The sequence below is a fragment of the Anomaloglossus baeobatrachus genome, chromosome 2 (assembly GCF_048569485.1).
Source record: "Anomaloglossus baeobatrachus isolate aAnoBae1 chromosome 2, aAnoBae1.hap1, whole genome shotgun sequence".
NCBI classification, from domain to species: Eukaryota; Metazoa; Chordata; class Amphibia; order Anura; family Aromobatidae; genus Anomaloglossus; species Anomaloglossus baeobatrachus.
The window spans coordinates 592,824,272-592,843,085 of NC_134354.1; the positions used below are offsets into that span (position 1 = coordinate 592,824,272).

The window sequence follows — 18,814 nt, forward strand, 5'->3', positions numbered from 1 at the left end:
TTCAAGACTGTTGGAAGACCATTTCCGGTGACTACCTCTTGAAGCTCATCAAGAGAATGCCAAGAGTGTGCAAAGTAGTAATGAAAGCAAAAGGTGGCTACTTTGAAGAACCTAGAATATAAGACATATTTTCAGTTGTTTCACATTTTAAGTATTTCATGCCACATGTTTCAATTCATAGTGTTGATGCCTTCAATGTGAATCTACAATTTTCAGAGTCCTGATAATAAAGAAAACTCTTTGAATGAGAAGGTGTGTCCAAACTTTTGGTCTTTACTGTGTGTGTGTGTGTATATATATATGAAAAAATATAATAGTGAAAAGTTATGCAGTTTAGTAAAAGACCATGAATGAATTACTGAAACTTTCAATAGTTGTGGCTATAGCCATTACAGACGTAAGATAAGATGGTCTAGATTTTTATCTCCTGGAAGAATGAACGCTCCCACTTCCTGATGACTATGATGACTAGAGGAGACCTTGAAAACTACAGAATTGATGCACAAAGTGTAATTGAGATCTGTCTACATATTTATTATGCAAACTGAAAAAACCTGTTTAAATTTTGTGCATGTAAGGTTTTCCACAACTTAAGTGTGGAATTTTTGACTAATATTCTTATATAGAAAATATTCTTTTTGATCGGGGACAGATGCTTTATAAAACATGTACCCAGAATTACGTTATGGGGACCACAGTGTAAAAAAGATGTGTAGTATTTGAATCCATTTCCCATTTGTGCGGATCCCTGATACACACAGGGTTAAATAATTGCCGAGCTGGGAAGGAACATCCTGAGTGTGTGCTACTGTGCTCAGCATCCTGAGTTCCCATAGCAACGCCAGTCTTTCTGTCATACTCCTCTGCAGCTGCAGAATATCTGAAGTGCAGCACACTGGGCTTTTCTCCTTCCAAATGCAGCACTGGCCTCTCTTGAAGCAACCATTAGTCTTCCCTGGAATGAAAATTGCCTCTAGGGAAAGGCTGAGCCGTATTATGGCTCTTCTAATTTTGGAATTCATTAGACACATCACCTCGCTGCGTTAAGAAGATGCTGCACTGTCAGTTAACTAAACACATAGGGATCTTTACGGGTTGTAAATAAATAAAAAAAATCCCAAACCTGAAATTCCTATTCTGATTATGTAGTTAGGATCTTAGCTGCATTAATGTTCCATCTTGAAGGATTTGTTGAAGTAATCCCTTAAAATGTAAATGCTTATGATTAGTATAGGAATCTTCCGAGCCGCAGAACAGGCTGTACCATTAGCAGTGCAGTGACTGTGGCAGGAACCATGGCAGTTTATCCATTTGTTATGTCCCTGGGCTGAAGGTTATGTAACGTATAGCTATTTACATCCAGAAACACAGCATATAACACTGCGTGTGTCTTTGTCATAGCTGGGGATATCTGAAATGATTCCTGCCTGCCCCGTTTCCTTGGTAGTTCTGGGCGGAAAGCCAATGTTGTGCTAGGAATGTCAGGGCCCCAACTGGGTCAGACATATGCAGGCTCCCAAGTTAGGACACCAAGGAGTGAATAAGCCCCCAAAAGACTTGCAGGAAATAGATCTGGGCACCGTGGCCAAAGTGCAAATATGTGGAATGCAGATCTAGATCAACTGTCAACAAATTTAAGAGGAACTTTCCTGCGTGGGGCCTAGGTCTACTCTACTATTTGGCTTCATCTGCTTTGCTTTTAAGAATGTCAAAAAGTTCATTAAGCTTCTGATAGTTTTTGGACATAATGAAGCCGTAAAGAAATACTAATTTTCCGATATCTAGTTCCAAATAGTACATGCATACTTGTCAAGTTTTTTCGGAAGGAAAAAGCTCTCACTGCCTGAAGAATAAAAGGCTTTTCTTTGTAGCCATGCGTTCCTTTCCCGGTCATGCACCTTCCATGCCCAATGAATGTGTGTTTTGGTGCTGATGAAGCTCTGGGAAATTTGCCAAGTTCTCCACGAGATCTCACCTTTTCTAGGAACCTCCCAGATGTTCCAGGAAAGTTGAGAACCCTACTGATTGCTAGAACATAATTGCTGGAGTAGAGGAGTAATTTGACGCTCTGGGGCCTGAGGGTGAGGGTCATCGGAATTCAGAAATCTTCAGGTAGAATTGAGGGGGTTTTGTCCAGCGTTGACAACTTGATTTTTTTTTCTGGACAGCTTATGAAAAAAATCACAGACAGACAATATATTTTACTGACATACTGAAAGACAATAATAAATCATTTTAATTGTAAGTTGTACATGTCCATAGCCTGTTATTCTGAAATGAAGACATCAGCTGCATTCACTGTAAAATGATGATAATTATAGTCACAATAGTGTGTATAATTTTCTTCAGCGTCATAGAAATCACAGACACCTTAATTTTTTTTAACAGGTAGGGCAAAAAAGTGCCTTATTTTTATGGACTGTCCTGGAATTTCCTGACAGTTAGAAATCCAGTTTTTGTCTCTTCTTGATAGTGGAACGATGGAATGAATTTTTGGTCACTCTCAGCTCTATCCTATGAGGTGCATTGGATATGTAAGAAACCGTTAAAGGAGTTGTCCCACAAACATAGTACATTGTAAGTAATAGATCTTTGAAAACTAATAAGCTCAACAATTGGATGGGTTAACAAAATGTTGCTGTGCTGAAATAATGTTATAACTGTGGCTCTGCAATGTACTATGTCTGATTATGTAGAAATGCTCCAGTTCATTGTTGGTGCATACAACAGCTTCGAGCCAGGAGGGGAAGCAAGAATCACTTATAATAAGTGAGTAAATATATTTCTCTGCCTGTCTTATCACAGGAGTAAATGTTTCTGTCGCATCACTGGTCTCTGAACTCATCATAAATAAATTCAGTAACATATGAGCCCAGCAGCCTGCTGGAGCTATTACATCACTGACTTGATTTATGATGAGCTCATAGGGCTGGAGATGTGACAGAAACACTCACTCCTGTGATAAAACGGGAAGAAAAATGTGTCATTTTAGAAAGCAGCAGCTGCAAACTTCCTGCTGTTTCATCTGTTTACTCACTGATGCCCCCGACCAGGAGCTGTGGTATGTGCCAAGCGTGTACTGGAGTTGCTCTGAATGGTCGGTCACAGCAAATAACAGTATATAATATTGACATATTTTTTAAGATTATCTCAGCACAATTTTTTTAACAATTGTCGAACTTATCATTCCAAGATATTTTTGACTAAAAAGAACTTTGTTTGTTACCGGGTAGGCGAGATGGGCATTAGCAATCTTTCTTTTGCTTGGCACAGATCACAGCAGTTAAGCTCTCATTAATTGGATATTTAGGTCTTCCGAAATTACTTATCCTCTGAGAGCAGTGGTTAGCACTGTTTCTTTGCAGTGCTGGAGTCCTCAGTTGAAATCTGTTCAAGAAGTTTTGAATTGTTCCTCCGGGTTCTTCTCCCACACTCCACAGACATGCTAATAGGGCAATGAGATTGTTAGCCCCAGTGGGGACAGTGATGAAGGTGTCTTAAAAGCTTGATGGAAATTAATGGTGCGGTATCCATGAATCTCAGAATATTATTATTATTATTATTATTTATTATTATAGCACCATTTATTCCATGGCGCTTTACAAGTGAAAGAGGCTATATGTACAACAATCATTAACAGTACAAAACAGACTGGTATAGGAGGAGAGAGGACCCTGCCCGCGAGGGCTCACAGTCTACAGGGAATGGGTGATGGTACAATAGGTGAGGACAGAGCTGGTTACGCAGTGGTCTACTGGACTGAGGGCTACTGTAGGTTGTAGGCTTGTTGGAAGAGGTGGGTCTTGAGGTTCCTCTTGAAGCTTTCCACGGTAGGTGAGAGTCTGATGTGCTGAGGTAGAGCATTCCAGAGTATGGGGGATTCACGGGAGAAATCTTGTACGCGATTGTGGGAAGAGGAGATAAGAGAGAAGCAGAGAAGGAGATCTTGTGAAGATCTGAGGTTGCGTGCAGGTAGGTACCGGGAGACTAACTCACAGATGTAGGGAGGAGACAGGTTGTGCATGGCTTTGTATGTCATTGTTAATGTTTTGAACTGGAGAATATATGGTACTTGTCTAGTATTTCACAAGACTCTTACTATGCTCCTGTGATTTAAAATAAAAGCTGTGGCCTTTTGACACCAAGATATAATGTGTTGTGTATTTTATTATATTGTGCTAAGGAATGAGGCTCATCCCATTATCCAGAAGCCATGGACAGTGTCAGACTTTAGGAACACTTCTTTAAAAGTCAAATACTGGCCAATTTAATGATTTTATATTCAGGACAAACAAAAGATGTTATACAACATATGTGGTCCAACATTGCAATTTCATTAAATAGTACCTAAACTTTTATTTTCTTTCAATATTTTGTCCAGCGTGGATAGTTATAAAACTTTGCAAATTACTTCATAAGGAAATTTGTATAGTAATTATATGTAAGGCCTGCTTTTCCTCAAACTATTTACTTGCCTTCAGCTGCATTTCTATTAGCACGTACTCATTTGGAGTACAGATGATGGCAGTGAAAGCGTCAGCTCAGCACCTTTGCCTCACTTGACTCTGGGGATAAGTTACTGCAGCAGACTGTTCTGATAAGTCCTAAGCCACACGGCATGAAAATCGGAGCGAGTGGAATGAGATAAAACATCGCATTCCACTCGGACCAATATTATTCAATGGGCCAGTACCCATGAGCGATTATTTGCTCAGCCCTAATCGGACCGAGAAAACAGTCGCAGCATGCTACGGGTGCAATGTGATCCTTGTTTCTCTCGCACCCATTTAAGTCTATAGGGTGAGAGAAAATCGCACTGCACTAGCCGTACACCGGTGTCTGCAAGTGCAGGGCGAGAATGACAATAGCTGGCAACGGAGAAGAGAGGGAGATAAATCCCTCCCTCCCTTCCGCAGCGCCGGCTCTCCCCTCCTCAGTGCCGGCCCGCCGCCCCGCAGCTGTGCTCCGATTCGACCTCAGTCGCAATGACACTCTGCTCCTGCTGTGCTGCTAGCATAAGCCGAGTGTCATGCGGGGATCGCAGTAGTCCCCTTGTGGCCCCGGCCTAAGGATAACTCTCAGAGGAGGACAGGTGCTGACACTTTCACTGCCATCATCTGTACTCCAAACAAGTACATTCTGTTTGCAATGTAGCTGAAGGCAGATAAATAGACTGGGGAAAAGCTGGAGTTTGGAAGTCACATGCAATTACAATATAAATCTGCCAATAAAATGATTTTCAAAGTTTCGGAACTCTCCATGCTGGATAAATTATAAAAAGTGAAAGTTAGCTCATTCTATCCTCACCATACTGACTGCATGTACTGTACATGTAGGCTATAAGAACACAAGGAATTCATAGCGTTATCAAACAAAAATGCTGCTCTGTTGTGGAAAAAATATTTATGCAAATGAGGTTGGAAATGCTCTGGGCGGGAGGAGCAGTTACACTGCATCAGCTTCCGGCTCCATTCTCAGCCTAAGGGCAGAGTCACACTTGCTTATGACTCGTAGGAGTGCAGTGAGAAAGTCTCGCATTGCACTTGGCCCCATGTAAGACAATGCTGCAGCTCACATCTGCAAGTTTTTCTCAGCCCAATCCGGACTGAGGAAAAAATTGCAGCATGCTGTGATTGTCTGCAAGTCTCATGCACTCACACTCAGACAAGTCTATGGGTGCAAGTGAAACCTTGGACTGCACTCAGATGACATCCGAGCGCAGTGCGATATACACACAGGTTGACAAAGGAGGAGATGGAGAGATTAATCTTTCCCTCTCCTCCACAGCTGTGAACCGATTTCCGAATCGGATCATAGTTGCATGACACTCGGACCACGCTCACAGCAGAGCCTGAACTGAGAGTCATTAGCATATCGCATCGGATGACATACACTAATGTGACTCTACCCTAATCCCTCCATCCACAAGGTGACCAACCTGCTGCAGTAGTTCTGTCTAGTGAAGTTACGGTACATTTACATGTTTAGTATTTTCTATCAGTATTTATAAGCCAAAATCAGAGGTGGAACAACCAGAGGAAACGTAAAATAGAAACATGTCACCACTTCTGCTTTTCTCAACCACTCTTGGTTTTGGCTTACAAATATTTGAGGTAAAAAAACTGACCAAAATACTACAATGTGAATGTAACCTTTGGCTGAGAATTTAGTAGTTGAGACAGTGAGAGTGATCTGTCCGGCCCAGAGCACTTCCAGTCTCATTTGCATATCACTTCTAAACTGGATTGTCCTGCAGAGACAGCATTTTCGTTTCAGAAACCTTTACATATATAGTCGGCTTCGGGAAGTAGGATGAACTGATAGATTACTTTTAAAGGGGTTGTCCACTCCTCTGACCATGCCTTCTCAATCAGAATGTTTGCCCCAAGTAAAATAACCAGACTTATACTCACCTCTGGTGACGGTGCCATTCCGGCGGTGTCAGTACTCGCTCTCCTAGGCTCATGAGATGTTATTACATCACGCAACCTCTGTGCCCAGTCCACGCTGGCTTCACTTTTCCCGTTTTTGGATAAATCAATATGAAGTCAAGGACTGCAGGTGGCCGCTCATGTCCTCTTGATGTTTCACAAGTCTGAAGGCGGGAAGAGTGAAACTAGCACTGATTGGGCGCAGAGCTCATAACGTAACATCCCATGAGCCCTAGGAGAGTGAGTGGCGACACTGTTGGAATGTCGCGGCATCCGAGGTGAGCATAGGTTTTACTTAATTGGACACATGTAGGTGTAGGACACGTCACCCACATGAAACAAGACAGTACTGGATAAAAATCAGTGATGCCCATTGGACAGACCGCTCCATAGGTGAGTATAATAAAAGATCTTTGTTACTTCATGCAGATCAAGTTGTGTACATTTACAGCATTCTAGAATGCTGTATATAAGGGCATATGGGTGATGGCCGTACTTTATATCGGGAAAACCTGGTGACAGGTTCCATAAAAATTCTGTGATCTTTTAGTGATTTTTTCAACTGCACCTAATTCATACATTCCAATCAACACCATGGATTAAAAAGTACACAAAACACAGTGTTAAACAAGAGCCTACATTAAAGGGGATGTTTTCCTTATATTGATGATCTTTTTACTTAGGACCGCCACCGGTCAGATGTTACCAGTTCTGGCAGCATATCAGAAATGAACTGACCGGGAATAGCAGAGCTTCGCTCAATACATAGTGGCTGTTATCAAAAACTGCAGCTTAGCTAGTATTCTCTACAATGATATGAGCTGTAGATCTCAGAAGTAGTGAGGTGTCCGTCGCAAACGATCCGACACAAAGATCCCTGCTGTGACTGACAGGAGCCGACACCCCAGTAAGAGCCACTAAAGTCTCTTAACGGCTCTGAATGGGCGTAAAATTTTGGTGTTCGGTGGGTGAAACCCCGCCTACCTGAACAAAACCCCGCCCACTCAAATTAATTAGCCCGTTGTGAGTGGGTGTGGTTTAGCCACAGGTGGGTGTGGTTTCGTCGGCGTTAACACATATTTAATAGGGATACCATGAACGATCCGAAAGAGCCGGCTCTTTTTGGTGAGCGGAGCCATAGGAAACGGATCACCAAATAGAGCCGGACTGCCCATCACTACTCAGCAGCAGAGCTGTGCTATTCCGGCTCAGCTCACTTTTTACATCCGGCCTCCACTAGAGATGAAAACAGCTGTTGGTGGGGTGCTGGATGTCAGACCCTACCTACCGATCCTAAAGAGAGGTTATCAATAGTGATGAGCGAGTACTACCATGCTCGGTACTCATAGCAAGCAGTTAGATGGGCGTGACTCAAGTATCCGAGTATAATGGAAGTCAATGGGGAACACAAGCATTTTTCCAGAAGATTTCCCAGAAAATGTCTCAAGTCCCTCAATGACTTCCATTATACTTGGTACACGAGTCACGCCCATCTAAGTGTCCGACTGCTCGGAGTCATTACAAGTACTGAGCATTGCAGTGCTCGCTCATCACTAGTCATCAATATCACATGGTCATATTTAAGGATGGTTGACCTTAGGGAGATCAACATCCAACACCGCGGAGACACCAACACGTGTTTCTCAACGCAGTGATTCTAGAGCAATGCCCCCCAGGAAATATTCAAAACAAGAAAGCCTGCGGAGACACCATCACATGTTTCTCAACGCTGGCAAGAAACTAGCCAGGTCTTTCACCGGGAAGGAACAACCACAGGAAGGACAGTCTCCAGTCAAGGAGACCACCTATGCCAAACATGGTATCCAGAAGACTACATAATCAAGGATGGTTGACCTTAGGGAGATCAACATCCAACACGGCGGAGACACCATCACGTGTTTCTCAACGCAGTGACTGCGTTGCCAGTTTCCTACTCCACACTGATGAGGGGCAACTACCCCGAAACAGCTGTTTGTGGATGGATACCATGTTTGGCATAGGTGGTTTCCTTGACTGGAAACTGCCCTTCCCGTGGTTGTTCCTTCCTGGTGAAAGACCTGGCTAGTTTCTTGCCAGTGTTGAGAAACATGTGATGGTGTCTCCACAGGCTTTCTTGTTTTGAATATTTCCCAGGGGGCATTGCTCTAGAATCACTGCGTTGAGAAATACGTGATGATGTCTCCGTGGTGTTGAATGTTGATCTCCCTAAGGTCAACCATCCTTGCTTACATGGTCTTCTACTAGGCATTGCTCCCACTAGCCAGTTTCCTACTCCACACTGATGAGGGGCAAATACCCCGAAACAACTGTCTGTGGATGATACCATGTTTGGCATAGGTGGTCTCCTTGACTGGAGACTGCCCTTCACGTGGTTGTTCCTTCCTGGTGAAAGACCTGGCTAGTTTCTTGCCAGTATTGAGAAACATGTGATGGTGTCTCCGCAGCCTTTCTTGTTTCGAATATGGTCATATTTAAGGCCCCATTAATTTGATATACTGATGTTAGACGTGTCACGGCCTCATGGATTACTGCATTACTATAACAGGACTCCTAAATCTTTTAGGCTACGGGCGCCATGTCAAGCAGTGGATGCGGAATAGGTTGTGGTGATTAAAATCTCCCAAAGTATATTTCCACAAAGTCTTCAGGGAACATTGAAATGTAAGGTCTTAGTTTTGTACAACGAATGCCGTAATTTGTCGTGGTCAGCCGCGTCCCCTTCCAATAGTCGTTGCCCCAATATTTGCCTGCACCCTGATATCGGTCCCTAGTTGCACCCTGATATCGGTCCCTAGCTGCACCCTGATCTCGTTCCCTAGCTGCACCCTCATCTCGGTCCATAGCTGCACCCTCATCTCGGTCCCTAGCTGCACCCTCATCTCGGTCCCTAGCTGCGCCCTCATCTCGGTCCCTAGCTGCGCCCTCATCTCGGTCCCTAGCTGCGCCCTCATCTCGGTCCCTAGCTGCGCCCTGATCTCGGTCCCTAGCTGCGCCCTGATCTCGGTCCCTAGCTGCGCCCTGATCTCGGTCCCTAGCTGCGCCCTGATCTCGGTCCCTAGCTGCGCCCTGATCTCGGTCCCTAGCTGCGCCCTGATCTCGGTCCCTAGCTGCGCCCTGATCTCGGTCCCTAGCTGCGCCCTGATCTCGGTGCCTAGCTGCGCCCTGATCTCGGTCCCTAGCTGCACCCTGATCTGGGTCCCTAGCTGCACCCTGATCTGGGTCCCTAGCTGCACCCTGATCTGGGTCCCTAGCTGCACCCTGATCTGGGTCCCTAGCTGCACCCTGATCTCGGTCCCTAGCTGCACCCTGATCTCGGTCCCTAGCTGCGCCCTGATCTCGGTCCCTAGCTGCGCCCTGATCTCGGTCTCTAGCTGCGCCCTGATCTCGGTCCCTAGCTGCGCCCTGATCTCGGTCCCTAGCTGCACCCTGATCTCGGTGCCTAGCTGCGCCCTGATCTGGGTCCCTAGCTGCACCCTGATCTGGGTCCCTAGCTGCACCCTGATCTGGGTCCCTAGCTGCACCCTGATCTCGGTCCCTAGCTGCGCCCTGATCTCGGTCCCTAGCTGCGCCCTGATCTCGGTCCCTAGCTGCGCCCTGATCTCGGTCCCTAGCTGCGCCCTGATCTCGGTGCCTAGCTGCGCCCTGATCTCGGTCCCTAGCTGCGCCCTGATCTGGGTCCCTAGCTGCGCCCTGATCTCGGTCCCTAGCTGCGCCCTGATCTCGGTCCCTAGCTGCGCCCTGATCTCGGTCCCTAGCTGCGCCCTGATCTCGGTCCCTAGCTGCGCCCTGATCTCGGTCCCTAGCTGCGCCCTGATCTCGGTCCCTAGCTGCGCCCTGATCTCGGTCCCTAGCTGCGCCCTGATCTCGGTCCCTAGCTGCGCCCTGATCTCGGTCCCTAGCTGCGCCCTGATCTCGGTCCCTAGCTGCGCCCTGATCTCGGTGCCTAGCTGCACCCTGATCTCGGTGCCTAGCTGCACCCTGATCTCGGTCCCTAGCTGCGCCCTGATCTCGGTCCCTAGCTGCGCCCTGATCTCGGTCCCTAGCTGCGCCCTGATCTCGGTCCCTAGCTGCGCCCTGATCTCGGTCCCTAGCTGCGCCCTGATCTCGGTCCCTAGCTGCGCCCTGATCTCGGTCCCTAGCTGCGCCCTGATCTCGGTCCCTAGCTGCGCCCTGATCTCGGTCCCTAGCTGCGCCCTGATCTCGGTCCCTAGCTGCGCCCTGATCTCGGTCCCTAGCTGCGCCCTGATCTCGGTGCCTAGCTGCACCCTGATCTCGGTCCCTAGCTGCACCCTGATCTCGGTCCCTAGCTGCACCCTGATCTCGGTCCCTAGCTGCGCCCTGATCTCGGTCCCTAGCTGCGCCCTGATCTCGGTCCCTAGCTGCGCCCTGATCTCGGTCCCTAGCTGCGCCCTGATCTCGGTCCCTAGCTGCGCCCTGATCTCGGTCCCTAGCTGCGCCCTGATCTCGGTCCCTAGCTGCGCCCTGATCTCGGTCCCTAGCTGCGCCCTGATCTCGGTCCCTAGCTGCGCCCTGATCTCGGTCCCTAGCTGCGCCCTGATCTCGGTCCCTAGCTGCGCCCTGATCTCGGTCCCTAGCTGCGCCCTGATCTCGGTCCCTAGCTGCACCCTGATCTCGGTCCCTAGCTGCACCCTGATCTCGGTCCCTAGCTGCGCCCTGATCTCGGTCTCTAGCTGCACCCTGATCTCGGTCCCTAGCTGCACCCTGATCTCGGTCCCTAGCTGCGCCCTGATCTCGGTCCCTAGCTGCACCCTGATCTCGGTCCCTAGCTGCACCCTGATCTCGGTCCCTAGCTGCACCCTGATCTCGGTCCCTAGTTGCACCCTGATCTCGGTCCCTAGCTGCACCCTGATCTCGGTGCCTAGCTGCACCCTGATCTCGGTCCCTAGCTGCGCCCTGATCTCGGTCCCTAGCTGCGCCCTGATCTCGGTCCCTAGCTGCGCCCTGATCTCGGTCCCTAGCTGCGCCCTGATCTCGGTCCCTAGCTGCGCCCTGATCTCGGTCTCTAGCTGCACCCTGATCTCGGTCCCTAGCTGCACCCTGATCTCGGTCCCTAGCTGCGCCCTGATCTCGGTCCCTAGCTGCACCCTGATCTCGGTCCCTAGCTGCACCCTGATCTCGGTCCCTAGCTGCACCCTGATCTCGGTCCCTAGCTGCACCCTGATCTCGGTCCCTAGTTGCACCCTGATCTCGGTCCCTAGCTGCACCCTGATCTCGGTGCCTAGCTGCACCCTGATCTCGGTCCCTAGCTGCGCCCTGATCTCGGTCCCTAGCTGCGCCCTGATATGTTACTTTCCATGGTCAGATATCGCTGAGGTAATTCAGCGTGCAGTGTATGGGCAGCCCTGCCATCTCCAGGCGGATACATGCACCGGGCATCTGTGGGTGTAGCCTCCTACTCCTCAGGGTGGGAGCAGGGAGGGGTTCACTAGGAAAAAAAGGGGATTTCGGACAGCGGCGTCGTCGGCCGTTCTGCAGTGGTAAATATCGGCCGATGTGCGGTGTGTCCGTCCATGCGGGCCTCCTGCGGCTGCTCACACCCGGTACCGGGCATACATCGTGCTCTGGAGCCGTCCAGTGCTCGCAGTCAGCCCTGAATCCCGGGCTCAGCGCCGGCGGCCGGCGGAGTCCCCCCAGGCTGGGGCTCCCGTGTAACTCGATGCACGCTGCTAATGCTCCCAGTATATTGTCCTCTCTTGTTTATGCAGCCTCCACCCACTGGCCCACCCTAGATTTAGCAGATCACGTGATCCCGGTAAGTCATTTGCAAGTACAACAGTTCTCTGTGTGCCCCCATTCATTTCCTGAGAAGTGCATTGAGCAGCTGTGTGTATGTGTGTGTGTGAGGAAGGCGCAGACAGGGGATCTATAAGGCACCTCAGACCCTTCCTACTGCTCTGCAGCTTCTATCAGGTCTGTGACTCTTCCATTTCTTACAGCATTTCCATCTGTGCCCAAGACATTCCATGTTCTCCATAGCTGTGCCATCACCACAAGTCCTCCCTGATCAGAGGAGTAATTGTGCTGCTCATCTGCCATTGGGTGGTCTTCATAGCCTAAACTTGCAGATCTGACCATCTGCATCCATCATCTGGGGGTTGTGTAGGGCTGAGATCGATGTCTGGGATTCTAGGAGTTTGTTGTGTTTTGGAAGAAAGTAGTGACCTTCTTGTCCTGACCCCCCCCCCCCCCATCCCTAGTCATCATTGTCTGCATGCTAATGATGTACTGCTGTCACTTGCCTCATAAAAGTAGTCAGAGGGCTGGCCTATGGGGTGATTAGCAGGGAAGGTGGAGGTGTCTGAGATGACAGCTCGAAGTTTGCATGTTGATTTAGCATGGTCAGGAGCCAGCACCACACAATGAGCAGCTGCTGTCCGGGGTCTGTAATGAGACCACCGAGGACTGACCCTGTGACATTACTTGGTGGCTTCTCCAAGTGATGGCTGCTTCTTGATCTGTGGTCTCCTTTGTGTGCACTGAGGATCCAATAAATGGTGTATATTGTGGACACATTCTGTTTATTACATATTTATCTGTTTTGTATCAATGTACATGAAATAACAGACAAGGTATCAACCAACATTGACTGGAGAGATGGTGCCACCATGTAGTTTCTACAATATGTATAGTGGTGCCTAGAGGTGAAGGAGTGAATGCTATATAATGTAGGGAATGGGAGAGGATGCACATTATAGTAATGTCATGATGTGGCTTCCTAATGATGACTAGTGGCCAGTCTGTAGAAATGACCACCCTTTTATCCGCAGGACCCCCCCAGTTCCTCACTCTTCTGGTGACATCATGATTATCATCTCTAATATTCCTCCAGTGTGCGGGAAGTTGTTGGGGTTGTTTTGCTTCTGTAATTACTGATGTAATGGCAAAGTTAGCACAAAATAGATGAGTAAAGACAGGGACAATTTTGGGGAGTGATTGAGCACCCCATCTATTGTATGCAGCGTACAAAGAGCCATTACAAGGGGCAGCATTGGTGGAGGCAGCCCTACAGAGCTGATCACCTTAGTGTTAGCTGCTTATAGGCAGCTGCTAAAAGCTGTGCTCAGTATGAAGCATTAGCACAGGCAGAGAGCTGTAATCTGGATAAAAGGACATTTAGCATAGCTGCTTGGAGATATTAAAGGCTGCCTGTGTCTTGGATGGGGATTCAGGAGCCTTGACTAATGATGTGTTTAGCAGAATAGCTATTGGTTATAAGATTGTTTCCTCTCCATCATACTCCTGTCATGGAGAAAGAAAAGAGCCATTAACAATACAGGCAGGTGACATCTGTCAGTCAGGGACGTCACCAGGCCCATCCATTGTGACTTCTGCATCCCTACTCTATGTCGTCATGGGTCTGTTCCTATATCTGTATGTGGTGCAGAGCCTTGTGACGGGTGCTCTGCAGGAATGAATAGAAAATCCAGAATTGCTGGGAATATTTACGGCAACGTGTGTTTGTTTACAAGATATGGCGGCTTTTAATGGGAAAGGTCTTTAATTTTCAAGTAATGATCACAATTTCAAGCATATAGTGTATATTCAGAGTTTCCCCAACTCTAAAGATGTCATGTGTTACTTTAGAAATCCTACAATTATTCTTCTGAATGCAGAATGTGTTGACACTTCAAGGGAAACATGCATAATGACAGACCTTTATTATTAACCCTGTGTATGCGAAGTCTGGGGAGATCTCAGCTGTCTGGAGTTAGATTTATCACCACCATATAGACATTATATGATATATTGAAACACATGCATTTCTTAAAAAAAAAAAAAAAAAAAAAAAAAAATTATATATATATATATATATATATATAATATAATTTATTTTTTTGTTATTATTTAGCAAAACCTTTTAAAAGATACATTTTGATTAAATTGGCATAAATGTACTGTTCACTATTTATTGAGACCATTTCTGGAAAATCCTGCAGGGCATTTGGTGGCAAAGAAAATAACCTGTACTAGCCCTTTATTGCCCCAGGCTGTTTTATGATCAGAGTGTATACAGATTGTCAGCGCAACACAGAGGGTCTTTGCAACACAGAGGGTCTTTGCAACACAGAGGGTCTTTGCAACACAGAGGGTCTTTGCATCGCAGGGGCTTTTTCAACACGGGGGGCCGTCGCAACACGGGGGGCCGTCGCAACACGGGGGGCCGTCGCAACACAGGGGGCCGTCGCAACACAAGCTGTCGACGCAATACAGGTTATCGGTGCAATACAGACTCTCATAAATGGCACCTTGCAGTAGGCTGCTAGTTCTGTAATATAGCTAAAGGAAATGTGACATTTCTCACAGCTTAAAGGTTTTTATAGCAAAATTCTCAAAGCATACCAATCACCAGAATGTTCCTATATAAACTAAAGCCAGTGCTATACTGGTGCTATCATGTTGTTTCTATACATACCTTTAGTTTTCAGATTGGATGTATAGTTTCTGAAATACAGGCAAGTAAAGTTACAGAAATGTACAGCTATTTGATTGGCAGCAGCTGCCGAATAGCTAATATGTGGGTGGGGTTTTGCCATCTATTCCCGCCCCTGTCTGCTGCCTGACCTCTGTAGATGTTAGACTGTATGAGCTCCTTCTAGGTATCAGTCATTTCTGTCACATGATATGGGCGTGCTAGAAATGCATCCCATACAGTCTAGCATCTACAGAGGTCAGGCAGCAGACAGGGGCGGGAATAGATGGCAAAACCCCACCCACATATTAGCTATTGAGCAGCTGCTGCCAATCAAATAGTAGTGCATTTCTGTAACTTTACTTGCCTGTATTTCAGAAACTATACATCCAATCTGACAACTACAGGTATGTAAAGAATCAGCATGATAGTGCCTGCATAGCACTGGCTTTATTTATATAGGAAAATCCTAGTGATTGGTGCACTTTAAAGCTCTTTTCTATAACTTTAATTCACCAGTATGTGTCATACATGACGTTAAGGGTTTGTTGGAAGTGTAAATAAAACATCTGAATGATATCACGCTTGTGGTAATATCACGCTGGTGTGGACTCAGAGGTCAAGTTTCTACAGTTAATTTTTGGTGAGTTTTTGACACTGCATATTTTCACTAAGCAGAAAACGCATCGTCTTAGGCCACGTGGACACGTCGAGTGTTTGGTGAGTTTTTTACCTCAGTATTTGTAGTCCAAACCAGGAGTGGGTAAAGATTCCAGAAGTGGTGACGTGTTTCTATTCTACGTCTCCTCTGATTGTTTCACTCCTGGTTTTGGGTACAAATACTGTGGTAAAAAACTCACCCAATACTCAGTGTACGTGGCCTTATAGTTCCAGAAAAGTGGATAGGATTTATAGAAATCTCATGCCCGCTGTGCTTATTATTTTTCACACCCCATAAACTATTCTGCCGCGTGCTTTTGAAATCTGCCACATGTCAATGTCCCTTGCAGGTATCTTCAGTTTTCTGTGTAGGTTATGCACGTAGAATTGCATTAGATGCAGTAAAAACACTGTATACTAAACATGACTGTACAGTATCAATAAAGTTTTGTCAAAGCCAAATACCAGGAAATATCAAAGTAAAAGAACTTTATTTAAAGCATGACAAGTACATACCCAAAAAGGGACCAGAACGACAGCATCCAAAATGTGATAATAATGCACTAAAAAACACCAGTGACCTAATTCAGCTTCAATGTGGAGAAATTCTGCAACTGCAAAAAACTCACCAATACTAATGGTAGGAATTGAGCTTAAGGGGCACTTTGCACACTACGACATCGCAAGCCGATGCTGCGATGCCGAGCACGATAGTCCCCGCCCCCGTCGCAGCTGCGATATCATGGTGATAGCTGCCGTAGCGAACATTATCGCTACGGCAGCTTCACATGCACTCACCTGCCCTGCGACGTCGCTCTGGCCGGCGATACGCCTCCTTATTAAGGGGCGGGTCGTGCGGCGTCATAGCGACGTCACATGGCAGGCGGCCAATAGAAGTGGAGGGGCGGAGATGAGCAGGACGTAAACATCCCGCCCACCTCCTTCCTTCCGCATTGCGGCCGGGACGCAGGTAGGAGATGTTCCTCGCTCCTGCGGCTTCACATACAGCGATGTGTGCTGCCGCAGGAACGAGGAACAACATCGTAACATCGGTCATTCCCAATTCATGGAAATGACCAACGCTACACAGATCATACGATTACAACGCTTTTGCGCTCGTTAATCGTATCAAAAATGCTGTACACACTATGATATCGCCTGCGACGCCGGATGTGCGTCACTTTCAATTTCACCCCACCGACATCGCACCTGCGATGTCGTAGTGTGCAAAGTGCCCCTAAGGGTCTGTTCACACAGTATTTGCTGAGGAATTTCTGTAGTAAATTTACAGCAACAATATCTACACTAAATGGCCATCACTTTCATATCCATTGCTGGTCAGTGGTGGACATAGACAGATGAGGGTCCCTGTACAAGGACATGGGATCTTTACAGTCATCATAATGCACTATTCCTCCTGTTTTGGCGGTGGAATTGGGCCTCTATGTGGCTGCACAGGTTGCAGCAGTGGTATGTCCACCCCTGACGCTTGCCAGTGTGAGATTTTCCACAGCATATGAATGAGATTTTATAGAGTCTTGTCCATAACACTGGTACTCACGTGAGTGAGTTCTGCTGAAAAGCCCAACTATCGTATGCATAGTCTGTTATGTAATTGCTTGGAAACTGGAAGCCATTGGCCATCCCAGTTTTCTCGTCAGAGTCCAGTGTGAGGAATCCTGTTGTGGCTTGAAGGGAGCCGGTCATCTGCCCTCTCCGCAGGAGCAGCACTGACAGATGACCCTTTGGAAGGGTATGATGACAGACTGCAGATTTACTGCACAAATTTCTGCCTAAAACCCAAACAACATATGGAGATGAGGTTGTTTCTGCAGCATGTGCATATACCCTAAAGGTATGTTGCCATTGAGGTTTCACACAATGCTTTTGAAGTGGGTCTGCTGTAAAATCCACATACAAAAAAACGCTTCAAATTCTCTTTTATGTAGGAGAGGATCTGCTTCAAAATCCATGTAAAATAACTGTGTGAACATATCCGGAAGGTAGAAATCCACTTTATTACTGAGCAAGGCCATAAAAGATGGAAATAGTATGGTAGTGAGGACTTTACTTAGTTGATGACGGTTGATTGTTTCTCGCAAGATGACACCTATTGTAGCCATTTGTACTATAAACCGGCTGTAAGATTAGTATTGTAATGTAATGTAGTTGCATATACAGTTTTAAGGAGAATATCAGCTTTATGCAAACATTAAGTATTTGGTGTAGAAATTTCTGCACCATTTAAGCATCTCTTGGCATGTAAAACGCAGTGGTAAAAACATGTTTTTTTTGCTGAATTTTTTTTTTGTGTTTTTTGCCATACGTTTTTGGTACAGATTTTTCCCATTCATTAGCATGGGTGAAATCTGTAGTAAAAATGCTGAAAGAATTGACATGCCGTAGATTATTTCTGCACCAAATCTGCAAGGAGAAAATACCCAACGTCTTTACGAGACTTCAGGATTCGTATTCACTTTGCTGTATCAGGAATCCCTTCAGGTTCTGTGACAAATCGTCAATAAAAACACATGAAACAAAATGAGAAAAACATAACGTGCACACTGCCTTAGGCTGGTTTCACACATCCGGCTTTTTGCCGTTTTGCCGGCTGCGGCGCTCTCCCGTACAGTTAATACAGTACAGTGACAGCGCTGTAACTTCCGGGTCACATGCGCCGGTCACATGACAGCATGTGACCGGCGCTTGTTGCGCTGTCATTGTACTGTATTAACTGTACGGGAGAGCGCCGCATCCGGCAAAACGGCAAAAAGCCGGATGTGTGAAACCGGCCTTAGGGTCAAGGTTTTGTGAGACACTTTCATATAGCTTTCCAAACTAGTATGGCTGTCTGGCTTTCAGCTGGAGATGCTGATTCAGTAGACCTGAGAACTACATGTGGCTTTTGAGTTACCAGTTGGTAAAAACGTCTTAAAGAGAGGTCTTGTCAAAATTTTAATTCCATAATCCATCTTAATTATCTGTGTTAGGGGACTCCAACCTGTAGCTTGGGAGACACATGTGGCTCATGTATCTGTGATATGTGGCTCGCGGCTATATGCCAGGTTGGTCTCCAGCTGGTGACTTTTGTGAGGAACCCCTTGATCTTGATATACTGCCTCTGTGTGATTTCTGTGGAAAAGCTTTGGCTGTCATTATACTGTATTGGGGGTCTTGGTGTCACTACTGTAAGGAGGGTGGGCACTGAATGTGGTTTGCGACCCTCGTTCGGAGCTGAATGTAGCATTCAAGTTCAGAAAGGTCGCAGACCTTTGATCTATATAATGGTGTG

The 18,814-nt window shown here is 46.6% G+C and overlaps 1 protein-coding gene across 3 annotated transcripts in view; it reads left to right on the forward strand.

Annotated features, from left to right (window-relative positions):
• The first annotated feature begins 12,122 nt into the window (after positions 1–12,122).
• KLF12 (KLF transcription factor 12) overlaps positions 12,123–18,814 on the forward strand; it is a 306,275-nt gene continuing 299,583 nt past the window's right edge. The window contains exon 1 of one of the 3 annotated variants that reach the window (XM_075336814.1): positions 12,123–12,204. The gene's annotated coding sequence lies outside the window, so the exon portion shown is untranslated. Of the gene's footprint in view, positions 12,205–12,274; positions 12,363–18,814 lie in introns of those variants that run through there. The other 2 variants (XM_075336813.1, XM_075336815.1) reach the window with 2 other exon arrangements.